General features: G+C 33.6%; 1 pseudogene; it reads right to left on the bottom strand.

Moving 5' to 3' along the window:
* Positions 1-9144: 9144 nt before the first annotated feature.
* LOC103015801 (serum response factor-binding protein 1-like) lies at positions 9145-10048 on the bottom strand (annotated as a pseudogene).
* Positions 10049-15833: the final 5785 nt, after the last annotated feature.

Below are 15833 nucleotides of genomic sequence, written 5' to 3'. Positions count from 1 at the left end.
GATTACCCCAACAGGTAATCCAGGATAATCTTATTTCAAAATCCTTAATCCCATTTGCAAAGGCTTTTTTGACATTTTGACACCTAAGGTAACATATTCACATGTTCCAGGAATTAGGAGGTTGACATTTTTTCCAAAGCAGGTGAGGAAGAGTGAATATTTCAGCTACCAAACTGAGACAAAAACAGTGTCAGAGTAAATTCACCTGTAGCAAAATATAGTAAGGTGTGAACAGAAATCTCAAATTAAACAAGAACAACAGGGAAAAAACTGCACAGCAACTATGTAAACATATTGAGTAAAACAAAGCAGAATGAAACAAAGAAACTTTGTTTGAAAGTAAATATAGTCCAAGGAACAGAAGAACAATTACATGAGAATTTTTCATGCTACAGAATTTAAGCAACTAGATTCAGTAAAATAAGAGCACTAAGACAAGATGACTAGTCAATGAAAAGAAATAAAAATGGAGAATTAAGAGCAGAAGAAAAGAAAAAAGCTCTAGGGGGCTTCCCTGGTGGTACAGTGGTTAAGAATCCACCTGCCAATGCAGGGGACATGGGTTCGAGCCCTGGTCTGGGAAGATCCCACATGCCACAGAGCAACTAAGCCCGTGTGCCACAACTACTGAGCCTGTGCTCTAGAGCCCACAAGCCACAACTACTGAAGCCTGCACGCCTAGGGTCTGTGCTCTGCAACAAGAGAAGCCACCGCAAAGAGAAGCCCGGGCACCACAACAAAGAGTAGCCCCTACTCGCTACAACTAGAGAAAGCCGTGTGCAGCAACAAAGACCCAATGCAGCCAAAAGAAAAATAATAAATAAATCAATCAATTTATTAAAAAAAAAAGAAAAAAGAGTGCAGCAATGTCTGTCCCCTGCTGTTAGTGTTCTGTGCTCTACAATTAAAAAAAAAAAAAAAAAAAAAAAGCTCTTAACAAGGTCAAAACAGATTAAATAAATGAATTAGAACCAGGAAAAAGAAACAGAATAAAGCTTCAATTGAAAAAATGGCATAGTGATTTAAGTATAAAGAGAAGAGATAAATACATAATTAATTAGAAGACAATAGATTAAAAAAAAGAAAGGCCAAATGATGTAACATAACAGTAAAGAGATTAACAAATGAACCAGACAATTATTCAAGACAGGATACAGTAAAATATCCCTAGGATAAAGGAAGAACTGAAACCACAAATTAAAAGGGCATACATTTTTTTTAGGAAAAAAAATAATAGCGGACAACTTAAAGAAATGCATAACCCAGTTACATTTTTTTCAATCTTAAAGAATAAAACAAACAAAATTCTTCAGGTATTTTAAGAGAAGAAGCAAGTCACTTTCAAGTGGTAAATATTAAGCTGGCTTTACCTTTCCACAAAGCAACATCTATTGCTTGAAAATAGTGGAGTAGTATCTACAGATACTGAAATAAAGAAGGTGTGATACTGCCACATGATATGCAGCCAAGTTGTTTTCAAGTGTAAAAGCTACTGGCAGAGATTGTCAAATGTGTCAAAAATTTTTCAGAGAATATGTGCTATAAGAGCTATTCTTGAAAAAGTCTCAATTCTGTAATACAGCCAACTCAAAAATGAATGAAAATGCTATGAAAACATCAAAATGCAATACTCCATGCCAAAATACAGTAGAATATTGGCAGCAAACATCTAATGGTAGAGGTGGGAGTGGGATGGGAATTGATTAACACGATTATATTACACTACGTTCTATAAATCAAGTTTGGATTTTAGGGCCTTCAAGCACTGGTCAAGTTCTACTGCTCCAGACTTTCTGTCATCCTGCTCTGTCTTAACCACATGCTCCAGCACTACCTAAATTTTGATAGTACCTCTGCATGATGTTTCTCATCTCTATGCTTTTGCTCGATCTGTTCTTCCTGTCTTGAAAACTCATACAACATCGGGGGCTTGATTGTTACTATAGTTAGTACAGTGTATGGTTGATTGGTCAATTTGAAAGTTTTCTAGGTCAGGAATTTCAATGTACATCACTGTACACCCAGTTTAGCATGGTAGTGAGTGCTGAGTATCCTCTTCCCAGTAAAAAAAACCATGCATGGATAACTATAAAATTTTAAGAGCAAACAGAATTCTCAATAATACAACATCTGTGAGCCTTGCTTGAAAATGCATGCCAAGAAAAAATTAAATTGACAATGAAACCCAGCCAAACAAGACATGATTAAAAAAAAAATCTTTCATATCCTAGGAATATACTAAAATGACTGGGGAAAAGCACTGAATCCATTTAAATACAAAAATAAAATGAAACGAGTACACAGATTACAATTACAGAAGAGAATGCAGATTTTTAACACTTTTACAAAGTAGAAATAGCTACAAAAACTAGGAGGTATGGAGAGATGAGGTGGGTAAAAAGTGTGTTAATTTTATCTTTAATGGCAGGATTTGATTGATACTGCCTATAAATAAAACTTAAAATTATAACCATGTCAGTATTTTTTAATCTTTATTCTTAATTATAAGGGGCATTTAAAATATGAATAATATATATTTTAAGTATAATGTATTTATGAAATATTTAAAGTTCAAAAACAGTGTTAGCTTCATTCCTTCATTTTTTTCTGATAAATTCAAGAGTAATTAAATTTAAAATTTTAATTAAATAATTAAAGTATGATTCAATTTTTCCAAAATAACTTTTGTTCCTCTTTTGATCCATTCATTCATTTATACATGCATCCATCCATTTATCCTTGTATTTATATGCAGGCATAATTATGGATATTCAACTAGGATGATATTCAAGTAATGTTGAAAGTGATTACATTTGAGTAATTTGTGGTAATTTTTAAACTTGTAATTTTTAAGAACTTTGAATTTCCATTTTAATTTGTATTACTTGTACAAAAACACTAAATTTATGCTAAAAGTTAAAGAAAATAATGTAAATCTAGGGAAAATATCTTGAAAACTTTGGATAAATAGTTTAGCATTCCTTTCTCTAAGTACCTTCTCTTTTAAAAGTACTTTTGCTTAATAATAAGTTGTCACATCTCTGAAAGTTGCTGGTTTTTTAAGAAATATAGTAGTTTTGATAAACACTTTTATGTGATTGTCCTGTTATAAAATACAAGGTAGAATTTATGTGATAACAAATTAGATTATAATTATGTGTAATAACAATTAACCAAAAACACAACCAGAATGTGTTTCTGTACTTTTCTGTTCTGAAAGTACAGAAACATATTCAACAACATTACTGACCTATTTAATCTGGTACACTGCCCAATGATAGTGAAATGCATATGAATATAATTATATGACTTATGACTGCCAGATGTGGTACCCTGTCCTGAAGACTTTCTCACAGGTCAAGGTGTTTATTTTTGTTAACATATGCACTCTAACATTTAATAGTAACTCAGGCCATGACATAAATTCTTCTATATGGGCAGCTACAATTATATATTGAGTTGATCTGAGTCAATGATAAATTGTATCCTATTAAAATTTTAATAGGAAAAGAAGTCCTCAAGAAATAAGATATAAACCAAAATGTACACCCTGTAAGGGCTGGATCTATGATCAACCTTGTTAACTGCTATATCTCTAATATTAGCAAGTAGTAGACATTTGAGATTTATTGCACAAAGATATGTGTAAATCCATAAATGAATAAAGATGAATGAATTCAGATGGTCAAAAGTACATTTAGCTTTTCTCTGGCTTTAATTAGTTAAGTTACATTAGGTGAACAAAACAATGTATCTCATAACAACAACTCTAACAATAGCTTTAAAAAACTCACTTAGATAGATCTTTCTTCTCACAAAAGAGTGGCTACTAGTCATAATTTATAAAGAGAAAATGTTAAGAAAGCCAGAGACAATTAAGCAATCTTCTTGGTCATATGACTAGTGAGTGTGGAATTTCTATACTAAGTTAATACGGAATGAAATGAAATTGGTCTTTTCTTGACCTAAGAGAAGCTGTATTCTGTTTTGAATGCTGCTCTTAATAACACAGTTTTACTTAGAGCCATTAATTATCAGGTTAATATATCAGTGGAATTTTTGACTTAATAAATCATCTATGAGATATTTAATAACCCTTAACTTTTTATCACTCCCAAACAGCAGATTTTGTAGAGGTCAAAAACATTGACCAGAATAGCACCTGCTTGATGCCAGCTCTCAAGAGGAAGTTTAAATAACAAACTTCACACTCTACTGCAACATCCAATCTTTATCAAGTCTCCCTATTGAAGCAAAGTTGTCCAGAGAGACGTGTGAGGCTGAGTAAAAGGAAGAAAAACAGAAAGTGTAAAGAAGGTTATGAGTTTCTTCACTGAAGACTCAATTTATTTCTAGTTGACTTCTGCCTCTGACAACTGGTGGAAGGTAGAATAGGGGCAGAGGACTGGATCACCAAGGAACATATGAGAAAGGGCTAGTATCCCAAACCCTTCTTCCAATCTTCTCTTTAGAATTCTGCCATAATTCTGTATTGAACGGGTAGCTTGAAATGAAAGAGACAAATGAGATTTGTTCCTGTAATAACATGACTTGAGTCAGTTTTATGAATGTAAAATAGAGTAGTTAAAGAGCATGGGCTTGGGAGAAAACTCTTAGTTCAAATCCCAAATTTGTCACTTAGTACCTATTGGAGATTGGACAAGAACACTGAACTTTCAATGCCCCAGTTTTTTCATCATAGAACGATGGCAATCTATAGAGTTAAAGATTACATGACAAAAGTCTTAATACACTTCCTGGATGATTGTTACCACTTAACAACTATGTATAAAAAAGCGACTCTATGCTGAGTATTTTCACATAAGATGGTATAAGAAAATACAAATCCAAGTTAAATCAAAATATCAAGGATTAGCACTGAAAATTTGGTAAAACCAAACTGAGGACATTTAAAATAGCTAATTTACTTTCAGCACTTACTCTGTTTAAATATTTTTACATCCTGCTTAATTTTAATGATGAAAGACATTTCAATCAATTTCCTTTCTTCTCCTATTTTAGTCCAAAATGGCAATTCTCATTTGCCTTTGACAATCTTATGAAAGAATTGCTTATCTAAAATTCTCTTGAAAATTGGCATTGTGCTGCTTTGATGAATATGTTTCTGTTTTCTTTATTTAAATGCACTTTAAAATGGGTGCTCTGACAAATTAGATGCAAAATGTTTTTTCTGTTATCTGGCAATGGCTGTCTTTTACTACCTGTGGTACTAAAAACATCTCTTCCTGTGGTGATAAAAGGATAGTTAACATTTAATTGTCTCAAATCAACTGTAGTTAAGTTTCTTTATGAGAGTTTGCATAACAGGAAAAAGTAATGTTCAACAAGTTTTTGATAAACTAAATCACCACAGGAGTAGTTACTAACCAACAAATAGTTTGCAAACATACATCTTTTAAAAGAGGTATCAGTGCTAAATGCCTGGTGTTAATATTAAAGATTTCTTAGGAACCTATTTTATTTTTATTATATTTTAAACTGTGATAAAAATAATTTTATCTGTATACCCATAATAATAGTTACTACCTTAGCTTTTAAGTTAAATTAGGTCCCATTTGTTTATTTTTGCTTTTGTTTCTTTTGCCTTAGGAGACAGATCCAGAAACAGATGGCTATGGTTTATGTTAAAGAGTTTTCTGCCTATATTCTCTACTGGGAGTTTTATAGTTTCTGGTCTTATATTTAGAACTTTAATCCATTTTTAGTTTATTTTTGTATATAGTATGAGAAAATGTTCTAAATCATATTTTTACATGTAGCTGTCCAGTTTGCCCAGCATCATTTATTGAAAAGACTGTCTTTTCTTCATTGTGGATTCTTGCCTCTTTTGTTGTAGGTTTATTGACGATAAGTACATGGTTTTACTTCTGGATTCTCCATTCTGTTCCATTGATACATGTGTCTCCTTTTGTACCAATACCATACTATTTTGATTACTGTAGCTTTGTAGTATAGTCTGAAGTCAGGGAGCATAATTCCTCCAGCTCTGTTATTCTTTCTCAAGATTTTTTGGCTCTTTGGGGCACATTTTTCTTTCTATACAAATTTTAAAATTATTTGTTCTAGTTCTCTGAAAAATGCCATTGGTATTTTGATAAGGATTGCACTGAATTTCTAGATTGCCTTGGGTAGTATTGTCATTTTAACAATATTAATGCTTCTAATTCATGAGCACAATATATCTTTTCATATGTTTGCATTATCTTTAATTTCTTTCATCAGTGTCTTATAATTTTCTAAGTACAGGTCTTTTATCTCTTTAGTTAGACTTATTCCTAGGTATTTTATTCCTTTTGATGTGATTGTAAATGAGATTGTTTTCTTAATTTCTCTTTCTGATATTCTGTTGTTAGTATACATGACAGATTTCTGTATATTTTGTATCCTGCAATTTTACTGAATTCATTGATGAGTTCTTGTAGTTTTTTGGTGGTGTCCCAAGGATTTTTTATGTATAGTAGCATGTCACCTGTGAACAGTGACACTTTTATTTTTCCTTTCAAATTTGGATATCCTTTCTTTCTTTTTCTTGTCTGATTGTTGTGGCTAGGACTTCCAACACTCTGTTGAAGAAAAGTGGCAAGAGTGGGCATCCTTGTCTTGTTACTGATCTTAGAGGAAATGCTTTCACCTTTTCACTGCTGAGTATGGTGTTAGCTGTGGGCTTACTGTAATGGCCTATATGATGTTGAGGCATACTCTCTCTATACTGACTTTATTGCTGTTTTTATCATAAATGGATGTTGAATTCTGTCAAAAGTTTTTTCTGTATTTATTGAGATGATCATAGTTTTATTCTTCAATTTGTTAATGTTGTGTATCATATTGATTGATTTGTGGATATGGAACTATCCTTGTATTACTGGTATGAATCCCACTTGATCATGGTGTATGATCCTTTTAATGTATAATTTGAATTCAGCTTGCTTACATTTTGTTGAAGTTTTTTACATCTATGTTCCTCAGTGATATTGGCCTGTAATTTCCTTTATTTGTGATATTGTTGTTTGGTTTTGGTATCAGGGTAATGCTGGCCTAGTAGAATGAGTTATGAAGTATTTCTTCCTCTGCACTTTTTGGAACAGGTTGAGAAGTATCGGTATTAAATCTTTGCTAAATGTTTGGTAGAATTCACCTGTGAAGCCACCTGGTCCTGGACTTTTGATAGCTGAGATTTTTTTAAATCACTAATTCAATATCATTACTAGTAACTGTTCTGTTCATATTCCTGATTCACTCTTGGGATATTGTACATTGCTTTGAATTTGTCCATTTCTTCTAGATTGTCCATTTTATTGGCATATAATTGTTCTTAGTAATTTCTTATTATCCTTTGTACTTCTATAGTGTCAGTTGTAACTTCTCCTTTTTCATTTCTTATTTTATTGATTTGCACCCTCTTTTTTTTTTTCCTTGATGAGTCTAAAAGTTTAACAATTTTATTTTTTTTTCAAAGAACCAGTTCTTGGTTTCATTGCTCTTTTCTACTGTATTTTTAGTCTCTATTTCATTTATTTCTGCTCTGAACTATATGATTTTTTTCCTCCTACTAACTTTTGTTGGGTTTCTTTGTTTTGCTTTCTTTTTCCAGTTCCTTTAGATATGAGGTCAGGTTATTTATTTGAGATTCTTCTTGATGTCTGATGTAGGCTTGTATCACTATAAACTTCCATTTTAGAACTGCTTTTGCTGCTTCCCAAAGATTTTGGATCACTGTGTCTTCATTTTCATTTATATCCAAGTATTTTTTATTTCTTTTTTGATTTTTTCAGTGTCCCATTGTTTGTTTAGTAGCATATTGTTTAGCCTCCATATGTTTGTGTTTTTTGCAGTTTTTTTCTTGTCATTGATTTCTAGTGTCATATCACTGTGGTCAGAAAAGATGTTTGTTATGATTTCAACCTTCTCAAGTAGACTGAGAATGATTTTGTAGTATGGCATGTGATCTATCCTGGAAAATGTTCCATGTGCACTTGAAAAGAATATGTATTTTGCTGCTTTTGGATGGAATGTTCTATACACCCCTATTAAATCTATTTGATCTAATATATCACTTAAAACCAGTGCTTCCTTGTTGGCTTTCTGTCTGGACAATCTGTCCATAGATGTACATGCAGTGTTAAATCGCCTATGATTATGATAATACTGTTTATTTTTGCTTTATGTTTGTTAACATTTGCTTTATGTATTTAGGTGCTTTTATGTTGGGAGCATATATATTTACAATTGTTATATCTTCTTCTTGGAATAGTCCCTTAATCATGATGTTATGTTCTTCTTTGTCCCTTTATACAGTCTTTGTTTTAAAGTCTATTTTGTCTGATATAAGTATTGCTACCCTGACTCTCTTTTTGTTTCCATTTGCATGAAAATCTTTTTTTCATCCCCTCATTTTCAGTCAGTTTGTGTCTTTAGATCTGAAGTTAGTCTCTTGTAGCTAGCATATATGTGGGTCTTGTTTCTGTGTCCATTCAGTCACTATATGTCTTTTTATTGGAACATTTAGTCCATTTATATTTAAAGTAATCATTTATAGGTATGTACTTATTGCCATCTTGTTAATTGTTTTGGAGTCGTTTTTGTGGCTTTCTCTTGTTACTTTCTTCTTTTGCATTTTTTTCATGTTATTTGATGATTATCTTAATATTATATTTGGATTTCTTTTTCCTTTTTGTGCATCTTTTATAGATTTTTAGTTTGTTGCTACCATGAAAGACAATCTATTTAAATAGCTACATTTTCCTCAGAATTTTTATTATTATTTTAAATATATTTTGACATTTATTTTTCAAGGCAAAAAACCACAGAGCTGAACCAGTGAAATACACTTCATGATAAGCACAAATGAGAAATATGAGATAGTTATAATCCAAAAATTAGTTCATAGAGGAAACATTCTGGAGCATATTATTAAAAATCTTAAGTATGTGCTTGATTTGTGAAAGGCTTATGTAAACATAACTTGAACGCACTTAAAAAAGGAAAACAAAGACAAAAACAAACATTTCTATAACTCCTTCAAAGAGACTTAGTCAAATACACCTTTAAATAATAGGTTAGTGAGAAAAAAACAGAAAAATAATTTTTAGATGGAAATGTTCACGAAAAGAGCTCACTACTAAATTATCGGGTACATTGTACTTCCCCTAAAACAACAATTTTAGATTGCTACTCTATTTACCTCTTGCTTGCTTCCCATGAAGGTTGAAGGGGCACCTATAATTTGTGTTTTATATTTTTAAAGAAACTGATTCTTCATTTGAGGTTCATTTTGCTGAAAAACTGGAGTTTTGATTTTAGGAGACTTGTTCTCTGTAATTTCTTCTAGAACTTTTAATCCAGAAAAGAAACTAAAAGCACTGACTCAAACTTCCTGGCTTCTGTATTTGACTTATTTTTGTTATTTCTCATATCTCAATAGGTTTCAAGAATATCTTTTTTGAGTAACACTTTTTGTGGTTTTTTTGTTCCTTAACTGAAAAATGGCAACTATTTTCTTTCTTTCATAATGAAGAATGATTTTCCTAATGAAGAAGGCATCACCACTATCACTAGCATCATACATGAAAGACTGTTTGCAAAACTTTTCTTCTTCATGTAATTTTTTCCCATCATTCTCACCACCAAAAGTGCTATCATACTCTTTATTTTGGCAGGGGTTACTTAACATTTCCATTCTGTGGTTGGCAAGGGTCTTCTAGGGTTTGGAGGGAACTACAAAATCCTTTTCAGAAGGCTTTGATGAAGAATTTGAAATATCCACTACTTTGGGACCATATTCCACCTTGATAATTTCTTTTGGATTATTCATTGGTTTCTCTGGTTTCACTTTGGATTCTTTCTCTTTTTGCTCACTGATAATAGTTCCTTCTTGCTATATCTTACTGACATTGTCATTTAAACACAAAGTGTCCTTGGAATGATTTTTTTCTAAAGCATTCTTTAATGCCTTAACTTCAGCAGTCTTGTAACTTTTGGAGCTTTGACAGCAGCTTTTATCATCCTTTTTATTTTTGACAAAATCCATGGAATCTTGGTGAAGATAAAACATTGATTTTTTTGATTCATAGATTTTTAGACAGATAATACCCTGAAGATATCAATTTCACTTTTTATTTAATAGATGAACAAAGTAAATTACTTTTAGAGTTGAAGAGATGATTATTGGTAGACTAGGAGGAGATTCCAAATCTCTTAATTTCTAATGTTTTTTCTACTACATCATGCTGTTTCTTAAATATTTATTTGAATTAAGTCTAGTTATTCATAGAGCTAATCACTTAAATGAAAAAAAAAGGAAAATATTTCTTACTTTATTTCATTTCCTCTATTACAATTTCTTGATTTTTTTTTAAAAAAAATTTAATATGTCTAAAATTTCCAGCCAAAACTGTCTATTTTTCTCTATTTGCAAGCTCCTCTGAAAATTTTCATTTACTTCATTACTTCAGCTATCACCTGTCACCTCCCACCTTCATGCAAAGGAATCTCCAGTTTATAACTCCAACACTCATAGCTCTGGTCTCTCTTTAAATTCTAATTTAAGTGAGCAAGCATCACCAGAGATGTCGATGGGCAAAACAAAACATAATATGTACACTGTCAAATAAAACATGCAAGTATGGACATAAGTAATAAAAGATTTTATTAAGGGGAACTATTGCAATAGAGAGAATGCTCTGACCATCCAATTGATAAGTGTCTTAAAAGTCAGACAGAAAAGGTGTTTTGTTTTGTTTTGTTTGTTTGTTTGTTTTTTAGGAAGGACTAAACAAGACTAGCAGGAACTAGGTGTGAGAGAGTAGGATGAACAGGTGGCAAAATCAGACAGTTGAGCAGGAAATGTTTTTCTCTGTAGTCCCAGTTCTTGGGAGGGGCAATAAAGGAAGAGTTGTTTCATGTTCCAGTGTTTGCATAACCTCAAGGGCAAGTAAAGTTCAGAGGAAAGAAGAAAAGCCTAACTAAATGTTGGATAAGTCACATTCGTGGGCATTTTGTTCAGATTGGTCAGTAAGAACAAACAGTGTAGTTAATTGTTTATTAAACAACAAATGTTTAGATTCTTTAGAGGAATTTTAGAGGGGATTTAGAGCACCGGCATCTGGCATTGTCATAGGTAATCAAGGGGATCATCGCAAGGGGTATATCTAAGTCATATGGAAAAGGGTGTTTCCTAGAACACGAAATGGTAGGGAATTCTTAATCATCACTGCTTTCCAGGAGCATAGGAATCAGGTAAAGTTCAACACTGCCAAAACAAATACAGATTTCTTTTCTACCTCATGAACTATTATTTAACCTCATTAAAATATTTCATCTTTCTAGCTTCTCCACTCTCATCAGTAATATTACTAAATGATCAGCAATTCTGACCAGCATACCCTGAAAGGATCTCTAAAGTGATTGCCCTTGATCAAAAAGCACTCCAAACTGATGCACAGAAGGTATGCTTGGGATAAATTATTGGCACTTCCTCTCTCTCCACCCCCTTCATGCCAATCACTGTTACTTGTATAATAACACTCAATTTTGAAAGGCTGCTATAAAATCTCCAAGAGAAGATTAAGTCCAAAATATTTTTCTGTAGTCAGATACCCCACTCTACCTTGTACCATTCAGCATCTTCATAATGCTTTGTAATTGCTGTTTTTCTAGCCCAACAATTTTACTTTCCTAAAACCCTTTTCATTGTGCCTTCTGAAATGCTCCATTACCACCAACTCCCTATGAGTGCCCAACCTCTTCTCAGTGTGTCCCCTGTTTATCACCTTGACCTTTTCTCTTAGTTCATGTATCTTTTGTACACCTGTATCCACTCTACAATTCAGCTCATTTGTTGTTTTTTTATCATGCAATTTTTTTGACTCAACATTTCCAGTCAATTCTTTTAATGTCTTATTTTTCTTGATTAATGCTTCTAATATCATTTCCTATATTTCTTCTGGTTCTATAAATTTACCTTAACTGGTTAAGATTGTCCATTTTATTGTCTTTTGTTTATAGTGGTTGCTGTGCTAAAACACCTTTTTGTTTATCTTTTTTCTAAACTTATTTTTCCTGTGGACATCAGCTGGTTAGCCTAGTAATTTCAGCATATACAGAAAACCTGATGTCTAAGCCCTAACCTCCAACTTTGGGGGATGGAGATGAGGTTAATTCTAAAGGAAGAGAGCCCTGACAGTTCTTTTTCCATGAGGTAGCCACTATGACTTGTTGTGCTGTGTTGTTATTCTCTGCATACCACAGTTGGGCAGTTCTAGAATAATCCTGATGCTACCCCCACTATTCCTGGTCAGCCCTAGGCTGGATGATGTTATTTTCTGCTTTAGGAAACAAATATTGTAGCACCAATCCACAAAAGTCAATGGTAGGAAGACCAGGGCATCCTTAAAAACATTTTCCCCAACCACACTTACACTTACAATGCTTTGCCCTATTCCACCCTTGGGTGCTGTTTTAAGAGACACACTGTTACCCAACCACCTTGTATTTCTCATCCTTGGTGTTTCTCATGTTTTATGATAGTTTAACAAACCCATCAGCCTTCTTAGGTCTTCTGCATTGTGTCCATGATGGAGATTGTGTGAGAAAGAATTTAGATCTATGCTAGTTTACCATACTTTGAGGAACCAGAAATCTCAATGCGTTTCTTACTAAGAATTTGTTTCTTTGGTCATTATACTAATCCAAAGTAGTTAAGAGCTAAAAACTGACTGAGGCAACATGACGGTACTCCTAGCACTTGAATTTAAGCACCAGTGCTAAGTTTGAGATAAAGGACTGGCTTATTTTAGTTTAGTATTTTACAAGGTTTAATGAAATAACAAGACCAGAACTATCCAATTCCAGGATATGTAACCACACTCCATAAGAGCCATAACCAAGCTCAGCTGGTCCCCAAATATCCTCAGATAGCCCCAATGGCTATCTTTCCTAAAAACTGAAGGAAAAAGTATTAGATTAGTTCATATTACTACTGTTGCATCTGCTAACATTCTCTGATGGAAGTACTTTTTCTCCCCAAACATGAGTATCTAGTTTTCTCGGTGACTCACAGGCTTTTAGAATATCACACCTGACCCACTTTCTCTATTTTCATAGTTGTTTTGCCTTCCCTGGAATGTTGCACATCTATAACTCTATAGACCTTATTTGACTAGGGACTGCTTGCTTCCTTCCCCACCCTATCAGTGAGGGAGCATTAAAACTTATTTAATCCATAATTTATAAATCTATATATCAGTGTATAGGTCTACTCATTTAAGGCTTACTTCTATTTCTACTGCTATATGTAGTTAATTTATAATCAGTCTAGTACATAGCTTATTGGGAATCTGTGTTTTCCTACGAGCTGGGGATTGATAGCTGGGTATTACTAACAAATATAAGCTGGGCCATATCCTGGATGACTTGGGTCCTGCTCTTTCATCTAAAATTTAAATATCCTGTACTGGGGTTCTCCCTACACACTGGTAATAAGGTGTGAGATGGTGTCCTCTTCCCTTAATTCTGAGCAGATCTCTTAAGATAAAGCCCTGTTCAAGAAAAGCATCCCAATCATTCGAGTTGCCCTCTCTCCCTCTTCCACCAGCAACAATTTTCAGGTCAAAAAGAAACACAAAAAATAACAACACATCAATACTAATGCACAGGTGAGTTTGGGAACTTCACTTGGACCTCTTAATGTACCTGCCTTTTCTGATTTCATGTTTGTTTCCTCATTCTTCTCCCCTTCAGTGGTCATCATTCTAGTTTGCACATTGTAATATCTGGGGATATTTAAAAAACATTGGTGGCCTTGTCCCATTTCACGCCACTATCCCTGCCCTCACCTCCACCAAGACTCATTTAATTGGTCTGGAACATGACCTGGGCATTGTAATTTTAAAAGGCCCACCAGATGATTCTAATATGTGTTCATGGTGACTAGTGCTTCATTTAGTTTTTCTTCCAACCTGCATCTAATCCCTCTTGTGGGACCAGCTGTGGATTCTTTCTCAGAGATCAGAACCAGCTACATAAATAGTGGCATACAGTGCAAAATGAAAATACAGAGCCCCTTGTTCAAAAACTGTTAAGAATTTCAATACTGTGGTAACAGAGTATGAAATCAAGCATGGTGTCCTTCTAGGCATGGGGCCTTGCACACAGGTATGATGCCCATTAAGCTAGCCCTGCCTGAAATTCAGTGGTAATAGTTAAGAGGTTTTCCTCCTGTGGATTATATTTTTTTCTTCCATATTTTTCTGATTTCCCTACTCAGTCTCTTTTGTCTACTCACCTATTATTAAGATTGCATTATTTTGCTCTCACATCATACCCCTGGTTTGGTGGGTAAAGGTGGTATTAAGAGCAACTTGAGTTATGGTAGAGTCTTCTATCTCTTTGCTTGGCTACCCCTTTTTGAAGTGGTATTGTCCTCTTTCTCTTATTTGGTTATTACTAGGAAATTTCAGTGATTTTTTTTTAACAGTATAGCTTTTCCACAACGTTTTTACCCAGAAGATATTTTGCAATTTTGATTTTCTCTATTTTAATATAATCTGTTATATTTAAGCAAAGAAATCAGGAATTTTCAAATGAAAATTAACCAGGACAAAAAGAATGAGAAAATGATCCTAAAGCCATTCTGGTACAAGCAATGGATATTCTTAAGACAAATCTCCCATCTTGAGCTAAAGAAAAATGAAGTATAATGTAACTACTAGATACTTAACATATATACAAAATTCTGCATGACTTTCTGAACTAATTTTCTTCCTGCCACTCCTGCCCATTTCAATTATAGCTCCTTCCCCCTCCCTGCACTTCCAATAACTTTAATAAGGAACAACATAGGATTCATGTCTGGAAAGAGATTTAAGAATCAAGGAAACATAGTCCATAATTATCATCACATCCTTCAAGATGAAAGCATTTTTGACTCTTGGGCCAGGACTGCAACTGAAGTTCAGGTCCCAGAATTTCCTTTCCCTCAGAAAGATGGAGCTGTCAGCACCTCTGACACGACCCAGCATCTAAAACTCAGCTGACCTGCAGTGTGCAGTGGATTTACAATACACAATGAGTGGGGAAGGAGCCAACACCACTATGATATAGTGCTATGTCAAATAAAGTGGGAGAAGTACTGCTCAGTCCGGATCTCAGGAAGACTTTAATCCTTGCTAGACTGGAGCTGAAGTTTATAGGACAAGCAGATGTAAAAATTCCTCTGGGAATTCAGCTGCTAGAGGCTCAACAAGAACACACTGAAAAGGGAAAATAAAGGCCCACTAATGTGAGGTATATAGTAGTGAGCCTAACAGGTTAATGTGATTCTAGTGGATGTAAGGCAAGCCCCTTGCTGTATGATTTGCTGAAATATTTCTTTCCTCTCTTTTTAAGCATGGTCTTTCAATTCTTCAAAATTAAGCTCAAGTGTAATACCTAAATAAAGTTTTCCCTAATGGTATCTAACACTATTCTTTCCTTTCCTGAATTTTTCTCCCTATAGTTGATCCTACAATTTAAAAAATATATATGTATATATGTAAATATACATATTACTCTATTCTATTCTGTTGATAAGTCACTCATTTTTGTATGTTACAAAATCAATACAAAAGGTATATGAATGGTTTCATATATGCACACTTTGTCACACCAACTAGAATGACTAATACCATGAACAAAACCATTGCACAAACCCTGTATAGTCAGTTGGTTCTTAATTATGCTGAATGCAATGCTGTGAACCTATCATCCAACATTCAGGAAAACTGGGTATTGCTGGATATATTGAAAGCAGAATAATTTGTCAATTCTGCATGAAG

The sequence above is a fragment of the Balaenoptera acutorostrata genome, chromosome 2, assembly GCF_949987535.1.
Source record: "Balaenoptera acutorostrata chromosome 2, mBalAcu1.1, whole genome shotgun sequence".
Lineage (NCBI taxonomy): Eukaryota > Metazoa > Chordata > Mammalia > Artiodactyla > Balaenopteridae > Balaenoptera > Balaenoptera acutorostrata.
Note: the sequence above shows the minus strand (reverse complement) of the source record. Positions and strands in the feature narration are given on the sequence as shown.